The following is a 14,567-nucleotide window of genomic DNA, read 5'->3' as shown; positions in this document are numbered from 1 at the left end:
GGCTTCATGGGGAAGGGGCGTGGCCACAAAATAATACCAATTTATATTACGCAGCACAGTTGTCTCCAATATTCAAATTAGAATGTGACTGTCAGCGCATGGCCAGGCCCAGGCAGGCACCCCAAGAAAATAGAATCTGACAGGACTGGAGTCAGATGCTGTTGTGAAACTACATGTCCCAGCATGCCCTGTTACAGTTTTAGCAATCTATTATCTAAAATCTATTGCAGGGCATTCTGGGACATGTAGTTCCACAACAGGTGGAGGGCTGGGGGCATGAGTTTGACACCAACCACTGATCTAAACACTCCTCCTTTCATTTATTCCCTGGCTGCTGTAATATGAGCTCTGGTTTTTATAAATGGCCTGCCCAGTACCCTGCTATTAATTTCAATTACATTCTTGAGGTACTTTTGTAGTTTCACGGCGCCACCACGCGCACAGTGAAACTTGGCAGTCTGCCAGACTGTGTTTACTGTGCGCGTGCCGCTCTAGCTGTGCGTGGCTGCTTTCCTTATGTAAGCTACGTTATCAGCATAGCGCTGGGCAGCAGCAGTGCACCCAGCGCTGACAGGTCACTGTGGTACTTGTAGTTCCACAGTGAAATAGGCAGTCCTGCGCACCGCTGACAGCCCGGCAATTTAGACTCCTCCGGCAATTTAGAAGTCTAGATTTAGACGTCTAAATCCAGACTCAGTGCAGTCCTGCGCACCGCTGACAACCCGGCAATTTAGACTCCTCCGGCAATTTAGAAGTCTAGATTTAGACGTCTAAGTCCAGACTTCCTGCAAACCGCTAAGATGGGGGCATCTAAATTTAGATGGTAAAGCCTCTAAATTTAGTAGGGTCTAGGGGTACACTATTAAACCTGTTCACAATGACACTAGTCGACGTAACAACTGTCGACCTTGTTAATTCCACTATCCACGCCAACCCGAAGCGTGGCGATCGCAGCGAGCCCGCGAGGGGCGGCGGTACGCATCCTACGACCTTTTCATACCCCCACTATCCACGTCGGCGTGGAGTTGATTTTATAAAGTGTGGCAAGCCACCGAGCCTGAAGCGTGGCGAGCCCCGCGAGGGGACGCAGATACCTGTGAAGCCCGCGAGGGGATGCGGATACCTGTGAAGGTATCCGCGTCCCCTCGCGGGGCTCGCTACGCTCGCCACGCTTCGGGCTCGGTGGCTCGCTGCGTTCGCCAAACTTTAGAAAATCAACTCCACAGCGACGTGGATAGTGGGGGTATGAAAAGGTCGTAGGGCGCGTACCGCCTCACGGGCTCGCTGCGCTCGCCACGCTTCGGGTTGGCGTGGATAGTGGAATTAACAAGGTCGACAGCTGTTACGTTGACTAGTGTCATTGTGAACAGGTTTAATAGTGTACCCCTAGACCCTACTAAATTTAGAGGCTTTACCGTCTAAATTTAGAGGCCCCCATCTTAGCGGTTTGCAGGGAGTCTGGATTTAGACATCTAAATCTAGACTTCTAAATTGCCGGAGGAGTCTAAATTGCCGGGTTGTCAGCGGTGCGCAGGACTGCACTGAGTCTGGATTTAGGCGTCTAAATCTAGACTTCTAAATTGCCGGAGGAGTCTAAATTGCCGGGTTGTCAGCGGTGCGCAGGACTGCCTATTTCACTGTGGAACTACAAGTACCACAGTGACCTGTCAGCGCTGGGTGCACTGCTGCTGCCCAGCGCTATGCTGATAACGTAGCTTACATAAGGAAAGCAGCCACGCGCTGCGCTGAGAACAGCTTGAGCGGCATGCGCACAGTAAACACAGAGTCTGGCAGACTGCCAAGTTTCAAAGTTTCACTGTGCGCGCGGTGGCGCCGTGAAACTACACAAGTACCATTCTTGATTTTGCACACCATAATGCCAGTTACATGGTACATCACACACAGTAATGCCCATTACATGTTATGCCAGGACTGAAGAAGTTTTTTGTAAAGGAGGGAAAACCTGGGAAGTGCGCGCCCAAGGCGCGCGCCAAAAATTTTCAACATAATGCTGATTACACGTCACACCCATTACATAGTATACCACATGCCATAATGCCCATTACATGTATGCCACACACCGTGAAGCCCATTACACATTATGCCCATTAGTTGTTATGCCACACACTGTGAAGCCCATTACACATTATGCCCATTAGTTGTTATGCCAGGACGCATTTTTTTTCTAAAGTAGGGATAACATGGGCAGTGTGCGCCGAAGGTGCTCGTCAAAATATTTCACCATAATGGCGATTACACGTCACACACCCATTACATAGTATACCACATGCCATAATGCCCATTACATGTTATGCCAAACACCATAATGCCCATTACACGTTATATTGAACACAGTAATGCCCATTACACCACACACTTATATCCATTACATATAATACCACACGCTTTCGTGTCTATTACATATTATGCCACATAAGTGCCGCTTACCTACATGCTTGTTGCTACAGGTTTAATGCTCGTTGCTACAGGTTGCATGCTCTTTGCCAGGGGTTGCATTGCATGCTGTATGCCAGGGGTTGCATCATGCTCAATGCAAGGGTTACTTGCTCATTGTCAAGGGACGTGAGATGCTTGTTACCATGAGGGAGGTGATGGTGACAGTGGCAGGCAGAGAACATTGATCAGGTCTAGGGGCGAATCCAGAAAAATATGACAGGAGGGGCACCACAATAAGTGGGTGGGGGGAAGGGTAATATTGTGATATATAATTGTGGGTGGTATAGACGCTTTGGCGATCCCTTTATGTTTGAACTGATGTGAGGAGTAATGTAACAAAAAAAATGAAAAAAAAAATGAAAATAAAAATGAAAGTAAAAAAATAAAAAATAATAATAATTAATAAATAAATAAAAATTAAAAAAATAAAATAACAATAAAAAATGACAAATTAAAATTAAAAAAAGAGAAAAAAAGTAGAACTTTCCTTGTTGTCTTATCTGTTATCCCTTTGTTCTCCTTTTCTGTTTCCTTGGCCTGGTATTTCTCAGGAGTCGGAAGAGCGAAACCGAAAAGACAAGGTGTACAGCAATGTGAAGTAATGTTGGTATCTTTAGTGGTATATTTTCAATAGCAGGCTTAAGCTGGATGGCGTACCAAACTCACACAGATATGAGTATGGATAAACTCATCAAGGTATCTTTATGGTACTCGATAAATATGCGTACCAGTACTCACGTGGATTCATGGGTAATGACACACATCAGGGTATCTTTTCCTCAAAGTAATTTATTCCAAATAACGTACAAAAGTTTAAAAATGAATAAGAGATAGCAATTGAAAGCAGCGCTCACTGTGATCCTGAAGGTGGGGTCAAATCCGGATATCACCCACCACAGAGAACATAGGATAACTACGATGTTTTACCTGTCTCTCTCCTTGTAGATCACACTATGCCTGGATCAACATGTTTCAGGAGTTTTACTCCCTTCCTCAGAATACCAGGCTAGTGTGAGGCACATGGTCTTTTATTCTAGAGTCCATTTCCGGTTCCGGGTTGCGTGACCCGGAAGTGAAAATTCTGCAGTAAAAAAGTAAATACAATGTTTTCACAGGAACTTATCCATCATCCTATTCCCTCCATATACGTCACCCAACAGTTCCACAATTTCTATCAAGCTGTCTCAACTGTTCCCTCCACACGTGTCCGTCCGCACCGGCCGGAAGTTGCTCCGCCGAAACCGGAAGTCTGAATGACGCGATAGCCGGGAGTGTGTCAGTCACCACAGGAAGTCCCGTTCTCGCTGGGCCGGACGTCCACACCCAGTACACCTTTCTCCCTGTGCTAATAGCTTCATTTGGAGGTGGAAATGGATGGAATGCACGGTCTTGTGTAATAATTCTGATATGACGATTATATTACTAAATAGAAAGAAATAGGTATAAGTGGGTGGAAGTATATACATAGATGTTACATAATCAAATTCACAGGAACCATTTCAATTTAAAGTCCTGGTTTAACCCTGTCGGTATTAGTGTTTTGAGTTTGTATATTGTTCTCATTTCAGTTTTTGCAAGATTTATTTCTGTATTACGATCTTTTCCAAGTGCTTGTCACTTTTTGTATGCCCAGAAATCTTTTTATATAGTTGATAGAGCAGTTGTGTTTAAGTTTAAAATGCTGAGAGAGATGATGGGCGAGTACTCCTTTTTTTATGTTTCTTAAATGTTCAGAAATACGGACTTTAAGAGGTCTTATAGTCCTGCCTATGTAGCTTAGTCCACAACTGCACTCTACAAGGTAGATTACATTTGAAGTTTCACAGGTTATGAAGTCATTTATTTTTATCTTAATTTGATTAACTGTGATTTCTGTGGTTATCGATGTTTCTGCTTTGACATGCCTACAGCCCATACACATTCCACAGCGATGAAAGCCTTTGGTGCGTACGGTGGCTCTTCTTTCTTCTGGTAAGGCACTCTTAACCAGGTGATCTTTCAGATTCTTTGCCTTCCGGTATATGAATTTGGGTTTGCTGGGAATGATGTCTTTGAGTATGGGGTCTTGTAACAATAGATGCCAGTTTTTCTTGAAGATTTGTTCTACTTGTTTGTGGTTTTGATCAAATTTGGTAAAGAATGCGAACCTGAATTCTTCCCTTCCTTTTTCATCTTTTTTTTTTTTTATTGTTCAAAGAAACAAACTGAAGGAGGTATCTGAAAGAATTGACACCCTACAAACCTTAATTGATCCTTTTTGCAACATGGCCACATTCCCAGAATTAGAAAAGAAAGTAATAGAGAAAAGCACCACATTCCTCACAAAGAAAAAACAGAAGAAACTTCAGAGAGATTACAATTACTACAAATTTGGAATCCAGAAACACACACACAATAATAATAATAAAAAGATTAAGGACAGCAAATCGAGGATCCACAACTATTCAAAAGGACCATATAGAGGTAACCAGAAACATCCAGATAAAACACCATATAGGAGAATAATTAACCACAGAGACAGGATAGAGTCAGAATACAATCAACACCGGAACATAAGACGCTATTCTGACTATCAAGATTGGAAGAAACACCAGAAACCAACATCACCACTGAGAAGAAACTATAATAGAGGTGAAAACCTCGAATCAAGACACAGAAACCATCCACAACAACGTTATAGAAAAGAGGATCATTACAGAAAAAATCAAAGAACACCGATACCATGGGTAAAACCCAAAATTCATCATCAGGAGAAATATCATGAGGAAAACATCTCTTGGAGAGACAGAAGACCAACCATCTACAGAGCCAGCCAAAAAGAAAGAAGAACACCAACTAAGAAACATAGAGAAAATAAAGAAAACGAGAGAAACATTGGGAGAACCACATCAGAAACCAATAAAAAAAAGAAAGAATGAAAGATACATCACAACTGAAATGATACAAAACTCAGGACGAATCAGAAGAACTTTACCTGAAGATGCAGGACCAAGCAATAGACAGGCTATAAGCGCCTTAAGAGACAACACTCCCGGGGGGCGTGGCCTGCACGGAGTTAGGGACAGCAGCTTTCCTCAACAGCTCCTGCCAGTCTAGCTGTAAAAATAGTATTCAGTGCCTCCCCCACACCTGAATCTCCCTCACACCCTGCTGCTTAAGCCCCACAGGCACTGGGGAAACGGGTGAAGAGAGCTGCGGAGCCGGGAGACCTTTTACTAGGTCTCTGCGGGTTGCGGCCTACCTGCCCGGAGAAGCCGGGACCTAGATTTTGGAGGCCTGCCCAGGATCAGGCTCCACGGCGAATTCGCGGCAAAACGGGACCCGGGACGGCGCAGATTCGACCACCCACAGCCTGCCATACCTCAGGGGGTTCCCCAGCAGCCGGACAACCCACATCTGGAAGCCTGCTCCCCGCTTACAAGGAGGTGAGAAGCCCTGTAGGCACTGCTGCTGGAGCTCAGTGCAGCTGCGGCGGCCATCTTTGATTTTAATGCTCGGGACTGTTCAGCAGTAACTGCTACACCTCATAAGCAGAGGATAGATTTAATAGCTGAGGGTACTCCCAAACCTGCCCCTACCCTCCAGTCCTCTGGGCATATAAGACCCTCACACCACTTACTGTGCCACCCTCACTAGAAACTGCAGTGCTGCTACTGCCTGTCAGGACTACCTGTGTAGTTACACAGGAGTCTGCTGCCATACAAACAGGGCACATCACTGCATCACTGCAGTACTGTGCCTAATACACTGTAAAACACAGTTCTGGGAGCTTCCAATAAAATTGTAGAGCAACAGCCAGCCACCCCCTTTCCCAGAACTGGGGTGCCTGGACCCCTTGAATTAGCCCCACCGAGTACTGTGGTAACTCTCTCCCCCTTGGGGACAACGGCTGCCTGGGCTCCACATAGCACATCTTGCCCTCACTCCTTCACCTCAATCTCCCCCCTGCCAAAGCCATCCACCGGAGCTTAATGTGACCGCCGTCACTACATGGCTACCACTCCGTGACGACTGCAGTCTGCCTACCCCTATGTGAAAACGCAACTGCTACATGAACCCCCACAGTGCCTGATCTCTATTCTCTCTCCACATATCTAAAAAGTGCCTGCTACCGTCATGCCCCCAAAGAGGCCCAAGGAGGTCGCCCCCACCAAGATCAACATGCCTGCTAGAAAATCCCCCCAAACCCCCCAACTGCAACCAAGCCCTCTGAAACAAGTGTACACCCACCCGGGTGCCCAATCAGAGCTTAGCCCTCCCCCTGGAATAGCTGGTATAGATGCTGAATCAGACGAACCGGTGACTGTGAAGTCACTCTGCCAAGTCTTTTCAGCATTCCAGGCTGAATTGGCCAGAGATCTCAAACTGGCCATTCGTGAGGTTAAAACAGAACTAGTGGCAATTGGCGATAGAACAGATCATTTAGAGAAGAAAATGGAGGAATTGGTCACATCCCACAACGCTCTCGTGTCATCCTATGATCGCCAACAACTTGAGATGGACCAGTTCAAAACCAAACTAGCTGATCTGGAGGACAGATCCAGACGGAACAATATTAAGATCAGAGGCATCCCAGAATCGGTGACCAACGCTGAGCTTGAAGGCTTTGCCACAGCACTGTTCCGTCGGCTCCTCCCCTCCGTCGACCCCAAGGATCTCCTTATTGATCGTATCCACCGCCTACCAAGACCCAAAACGATCTCAGCCGACCTACCCAAGGACACACTGCTCCGGGTCCACTTCTTTACAGTGAAAGAGCGCCTACTGAAGGCGGCCCGTGACGCAAAGATCTCAGATACACTGGGAGGTCTCCAAGTGTTCCAAGACCTCTCCCCCGCAACACTGGCCAGCAGGAGGTCGTTTGCCCCTATTACCCTGGCACTACGCAACCACGAGATCCGGTACAGGTGGGGGTTCCCGGTAAAATTGATCATCACACATGAAGACACCACCTATACAATATCATCTCTAGATGCCGGGGTGAAACTTCTGTTAGAATGGGACATCTCCATCACTGCCCCCCAGGGGCAGAAGCGCCTACAACCTCTTCGCCAGGAATGGGCCGACACCTGATGTCCCTCTCCCGACTACAACCATTCCTGCCTAATGATGGACTTCCCATGCCACCAGACCTCCATCACCTCCCCACTGCGGGTTGAGGCTTCAATGATAAGTATCAGCTTTCATTACCTACCAATGGTGCAGGTCTATGAGCATCGGGACTTTGCTGCTCACGGTTTGTAGCAGCACAATGTTAGCCTGTTTAAGGTTTCGGTTTTTCCTTATAGTTTATTGCTCCCCACTGGCTGGGGACCCTTTCTCTCCTTATCTCCCGCAACCTTGATAGAAATTAACCAATGTTATAGCTTGTTTCCCCCCCTGAGTTTCTCAGGCGGACTGTTATATTTTATATCTTATATTAAATGTTTTGTTTAGTTAAAAATGTCGTTACTGGAGGGGTGGCCAATCTCCCCCCGCCCTCTACCCGGAGACGCCAGGCCACCACCCCCAACCTCTCCATATACTACTGCACGAAAATGCCTTTCCTTTCCCCTGCAGTAGTCATGCGGGTCCTAGTTATTGGACCCTTTTGTTTTTTTCCTATCCCTATACCTCCCCTCCTATCAACATACTGTCCTTCTCAATTTCCTTTCCCCCAACCCCACCCCCCCCCTTCCCCCCGGACTGCATTCCCCTTACCTACCTCCATTTTGCGCTCCCCCTCCATGGATGTACTTGCAACTTTTCTGCATTACTTAACACTCTGCCATGCCTAAGTTGATATCCTTAAATGTTAAAGGGCTGAATTCCCCACATAAGCGCAGAATGGCATTGACATACCTCCATAAACAGAAAGCGGACATTGTGGCCCTTCAGGAGACCCACTTCGCCTCTCCCCGACCTCCCACATTTAGGGACTCCAACTATCCGACTGCTTTCTACGCCAACGGACCCTTCAAACGTAATGGTGTTGCCATTCTGTTTAACAGACGCACCCCCTTCACCTGTCACTCCCAGACTGCTGATAAAAACGGCAGGTATCTGATCATAACTGGCCTCTTAGAAGACAGACCCACGACGATAGTCTCTATCTATGCCCCCAACACGAACCAAGTGGCCTTCCTCCGTAAACTCTTTACCCTCATACAAAAAAACACAAAAGGCTCCCTGATATTGCTGGGAGACTTTAACCTAGCACTAGACCCCCGACTGGATAAATCCCACCTCCCCTCCAGCCACCAATCTCACACAGACAACCAATCATTAGCCCTTCGTAACCTCCTCTCAGAGTTTGACTTGTACGACACTTGGAGAACAACCTACCCCACAGGACGGGAATACACCTTCCACTCCCAAGTCCACAACACCTACTCGAGAATTGACTATATTCTCTGTGATAAGTGGTCCCTCCAACACTCCGTAGGAGTTGACATTCTCCCCATCACGTGGTCTGACCACGCCCCAGTTGTGTGGCATTGGAACTTTCAACCCTCCAGAATTCCCCCTAGGCCCTGGCGCCTGTTTCCCCACCTATTGTCAAACCCAGCAGCCAAAAGTACCATTCAAAAAACAATGGAACTATACATGTCCAACAATAAAACGTCAGATACCTCGGTGACTAACCACTGGTGCGCTTTCAAAGCGGTTACAAGAGGGGCTGCTATTCAAGCTGGGGCAACTCTGAAGCGAAATGCCACCGCAACCCAAAAAGCCCTAGAGACTAAATTAGTAGAACTTGACACAAGAAATAAAGAGGCCCCCTCTAACTCCTTGAAGGCAGAGTTGGCTTCGGTACGGAGCCAACTACAGAAAATGCTCCTGGCCCGCACCCAATCAGCATTAAACAGAATAAGACACAGGTTCTACCTAGCTAGCAACAGATCGGGCAGAATGCTAGCCCGGAAACTCCGCGCCCAGCACGCTAGAAATCGTATAAAATACATTACATCCCCCAGCAATGAGAAAATATATAACCCTAAAGATATAGCTAACCAGTTCGCAGATTATTATTCCAATTTATACAACCTTTCCAAGGACCCCTCCACGCCACAGCCCACCCCTTCCTCTATCCATAGCTTCCTCGAAAACCTACACCTTCCCTCACTCTCCCAGGACCAACTGGACCTCTTAAACGCCCCCTGGTCCCGATTGGAGGTCCAGTCGGTTATAAAGTCACTCCCGCGAAATAAAGCCCCCGGGCCGGATGGGTTCATTACAGATTTCTATAAAACCTTCAGTGACCTGCTTTCCCCTTACCTTACTGACCTGTTCAACGAACTCTCCTCGCTGGGACGTGCCCCCCCTGAACTGTTAGAGGCCAGAATTGTCACCATCCCGAAACCCGGCAAGAACCCTGCCTTGTGCCAAAACTATCGTCCTATAGCCCTGCTGAATAGTGATATCAAGATCTTCGCCAAACTAATGGCATCCCGAATCAACCTCTACTTACCCTTGCTGATACACCCGGACCAGACGGGGTTTGTTCCGGGACGCCAGGCCCCGGACAATACACGGAGAGTCTTTAACTTAATAGACTCCTTGTCTGCTAAACAAGATCTCCTTCTCGTCTCACTCGATGCCGAAAAGGCATTTGACCGCCTTAACTGGCAATATATGCGGGAAGTCCTATCTCGCTTCGGCTTCAGGGACCGTATACTATCATCAATCATGTCATTATATAGCTCCCCCTCGGCCCGAGTGTTCAGCAATGGCTTTCTTTCCTCCCCCTTTAATATCAGCAATGGCACAAGGCAGGGCTGCCCACTTTCACCCCTAATATTTGTTCTCTCCATTGAACCATTAGCTACGGCCATTCGCAAAAACCCTAACATTCCAGGTCTTAAGGTAGGCCCCAACAAGCATAAACTAAGCCTTTTTGCGGACGACGTGTTACTTTTCGTGACAGACCCCATCCATACGCTCCCACACGTCCACGAGACGCTAGCTGCATACAGCGCCGCATCCTACTATAAGCTTAATACATCCAAGACTGATGCACTACCGATTAATCTCACAGTCCATCTTCCCCTACTGAAAGCCACTTACACCTACAATTGGCAAGCTACCTCTATAAAATACTTAGGAATCCACATCCCCCCTAACATGGCGTCTGTATTTGATGTTAACCTCTCTCCCCTCCTAACTTCCCTTGCATCACTATCCAGATCTTGGTCGGCGTACGAAATTTCATGGATGGGTAGGATGGCGGCATTTAAAATGTCGCTCTTACCCAAACTAATGTACCTGTTCCGCACTATCCCCTATGTTTTCCCTAAAAAGTCCCTTCAACAGGCCACCTCTATCCTGACAAAATACATCTGGTCATCTAAACCCCCCGCTATGGCCCGCTCCAAAATGACAATCCCAAGAGCATATGGGGGTCTTGACCTCCCAGACTTGTCTCAATACCAGGTAGCTTGCCTACTTGCCCCATCAAAACATTATTTTGAAAGTCCTACCCATAGGGCCTGGGTGGACATTGAACAATGTCACTCCCCCAATATCCCCCTTAGCGACCTCCTTAAGATCCCAAAACACATCAGGCCCCCACTACCTAACCTGCTCCCAACAACGTCCGCTACCTTATATGCATGGGACCAATTACTGTCCGTTCTACGCGCCTCTACCTCCCTTATCACTACCCTCCCCATCACTACCGTGGCGAGACTAATACCTAACCTTAACCTTACCCTTTGGAAACAAAGTGGGATCACATCCTTAGGAGACGTAGTTGACGCTAACTCAATCCGACCTTTTCCCTACCTCCAAGAAACATACTCTCTCCCCCCCCACGAGTACCTCCACTATCTCCAAGTGGCACACTGGTGGGACTCCCATTTTTCCAAACGCCCCACTATAGACCCCCGCCACCAGACGATCCTTTCCCGACCTTCCCAGACACTCTCCAAAGGGGACATCTCCTTCTGGTACGACACACTCATAACCCCCGCAGAGTTTACTAAAACTTCAGCTCATAAAAAATGGGAATCCGACTTGGGCATCCAGCTTTCTGGACCTCAATGGCGTAAGATATTCCTATCCTCTTACACAATGTCCCGCTGCCTCAATCACTCGGAGATGCACATCAAATTGATAAATCGTCTCTACCTAACCCCAGATCGCCTCCACACCTTCTGGCCAACGTGCTCCAATATGTGCTGGCGTCAATGCGGAAATATAGGTACCATTTACCATATCTTCTGGTCTTGCCACAAGCTCAGGGCATATTGGGGAGAGGTCTTTGATCTCATCTCTGAAGTGATTCAACTAACCCTTTCCCCTGACCCACTCCTAGCTCTATTCCATGTATACCCACAAGATCTCCCGATTGGGAAAACATATGTCCTCGGACACATCCTCATAGCGGCAAGAGCAAACCTAGCTCAACATTGGAAGCAGCCCTCTCCCCCCCCCTTTCTCCAGGTTATACTAAAAATAAACCACCATTTCCTCATGGAAACTGGTTTTCAACCCCACTCCCCCAACTCCTCCTCGCCACACTCTAAATGGGCTCCCTGGCACACCTACACAACTGAAAGGGAGGGTACTAGACTCTTCCCCTCAGCCACGTCTGGACAAACAACCACCTTTAGCCTGAATGAACCCCCAGATTCAGACTCAGACCCTCCCTCACCCCACACCCCTGTCTAATTGATGCTCTCCTACCTTAGACTAACTCTATAATTGAATCTGTATTTATATGCTTGTGTACAGCTCGCTCTGCGTAGCGATCTAATGTGTCTGATATGGTCGTGTATAAAACTCAATATGTAAAATGTTACTGTCTTATATTGTCCTCACCCCCGATTGCAGTCCCCCCCTTCCCCCCCCCCCCCAATGTTTTCCCTTTTTCATTTCTGTACCCCATATACAAATCTGTGTCAATAAAAATTTATTGATGGAAAAAAAAGAGACAACACTCCCACAACTAGGCGACCTTTTTTAGAGCTAAGGATGGAGAGAAAGGAGAAGAAGAAAAGAGGGGAGGAAGAAAAGAGAAGAAAAAGAAGACTCAGTTTCGCCTAAATCGAATCACCACCTGTGGGAAAAGAGGAGGAAAATTTTCAAAGAAAAAATACACACAGAGAAAAAGACTACTAACAAGGAATGTCACAAGGAAAGAAGTTATCACACAACAACCAACCATATTCAATTTGAGTGATAGACCACTGACAGAAACTGAGGAAAGGGTCCTCTCCAAAGGCCTAAAATATGCACCCTCATCCACCACAGATCCATTAGAAAAATATATCGATATACAAAAATTCATTAGACAAATGAGTCTGAAGAAATTTTTTGCTAAAAAGGAATTAGAGTCCAAAGACCTAATAAACCCAGAAAAAGTAACAAAATCCAATACTGAAGATGAAGGAGAGCCAACCAAACTGAAGAAGAAATCAAAGTTCTACCCCGCTCACATTAAAGGTAATTTCATAGAAACTTTCAGCAAGATCGTAACCAGTGAAGTTGAAAACCTGAACAGTGTAAAACGAAAAAAGACACAAAATCTCAGCCGAAAAGAAGTAGAAGCAGTAAAAAGCCTAGGAAAAGAGAAGAACATTGTTATAAAGCCATGTGATAAGGGAGGAGGGATTGTGATTATGAACACAGACCAATATACAAATGAGATCAATAAACAACTTAGTGACGTGGAAACATACAAAAAACTCGGTACTTGTGAGTTATCTGGGCGTCCGATTTTTTGATTGTATGCCTTAAGTTAAGGCATACAATCAGATGCGATGCGATACGATATCGCATCGCATCGCATCGCATGCGACCATCGGATGCGATGACCCGATTTTTCCATAGGAATCAATGTTAAAATGGACTGAGTCCATTTTAACATGGAATTCAATGGGAAAAAGGGGTCCTTTTCATACCCCTACTATCCAAGTGGGCATGGAGTTGGATATAAACCTGTGGCGAGCGTAGCGAGCCACCGAGCCCGAAGCGTGGCGAGCGAAGCGAGCCCCGCAAGGGGACGGTATTCCGTGTCCCCTCGCGGGGCTCGCTACGCTCGCCACGCTTCGGGCTCGGTGGCTCGCTACGCTCGCCACAGGTTTATATCCAACTCCATGCCCACTTGGATAGTAGGGGTATGAAAAGGACCCCTTTTTCCCATTGAATTCCATGTTAAAATGGACTCAGTCCATTTTAACATTGATTCCTATGGAAAAATCGGGTCATCGCATCGCATCCGATGGTCGCATGCGATGCGATGCGATGTCCCGATCCGACCCGATTTAAAAATCGGACGCCCGGATAACTCACAAGTACCAAAAACTCAATCATTATCCTACACTAAAAATCAAAAGTGAATAAAAAAAAACTCATAGATAAACATCTCCAAACAGGAGGAATCACAAAAACAGAACATGATTACATCAACATTGAAGCAGAAGTAACACCCACAATATACATCCTACCGAAGCTTCATAAAGATGTAAAAAATCTCCCGGGGAGGCCAATAATAGCTGGCACCTATTCATTAACATCGAACCTTTCAGCCCTTATCGATTCCATCCTACAACCATTGGTAACAAAAAGTCCAGCATACCTAAAAGACAAAAGTGAGGTATTACAAATACTGGAACAAGAAACCTGGAACGAAAATCGCATACTGGGAACTGGAGACGTTCCCTCTCTTTATACATGCATTTCCCATGAGGAAGGCTTAAAGGCAACAAAACACTTTTTTGAAAAAAACGATCTGTCACCAGCCCAAAATTTTTTTGTTTTGGAATCCATCACGTTTATACTGCACAACAACTTTTTAAACTTTGAAGGCAAGTTTTACCTGCAAATTAGAGGCACAGCAATGGGGACAAAATTTGCCCCAAGCTACGCCAATTTATTTATGGCTCACTGGGAGGAAAATAACATCTATGGCAACGAAACTTGGGGCACCCAACTCCTCAAATGGAATTAGAGTCCAAAGACCTAATAAACCCAGAAAAAGAAACAAAATCCAATACTGAAGATGAAGGAGAGCCAACCAAACTGAAGAAGAAATCAAAGTTCTACCCCGCTCACATTAAAGGTAATTTCATAGAAAACATTTCCAATTTCAATGGAAACATTACATTGATGACATTCTCCTAATTTGT

This window comes from Crinia signifera, chromosome 6, assembly GCF_055691185.1.
Source record: "Crinia signifera chromosome 6, ASM5569118v1, whole genome shotgun sequence".
NCBI classification, from domain to species: domain Eukaryota; kingdom Metazoa; phylum Chordata; class Amphibia; order Anura; family Myobatrachidae; genus Crinia; species Crinia signifera.
This window is presented reverse-complemented; position numbering follows the sequence as displayed.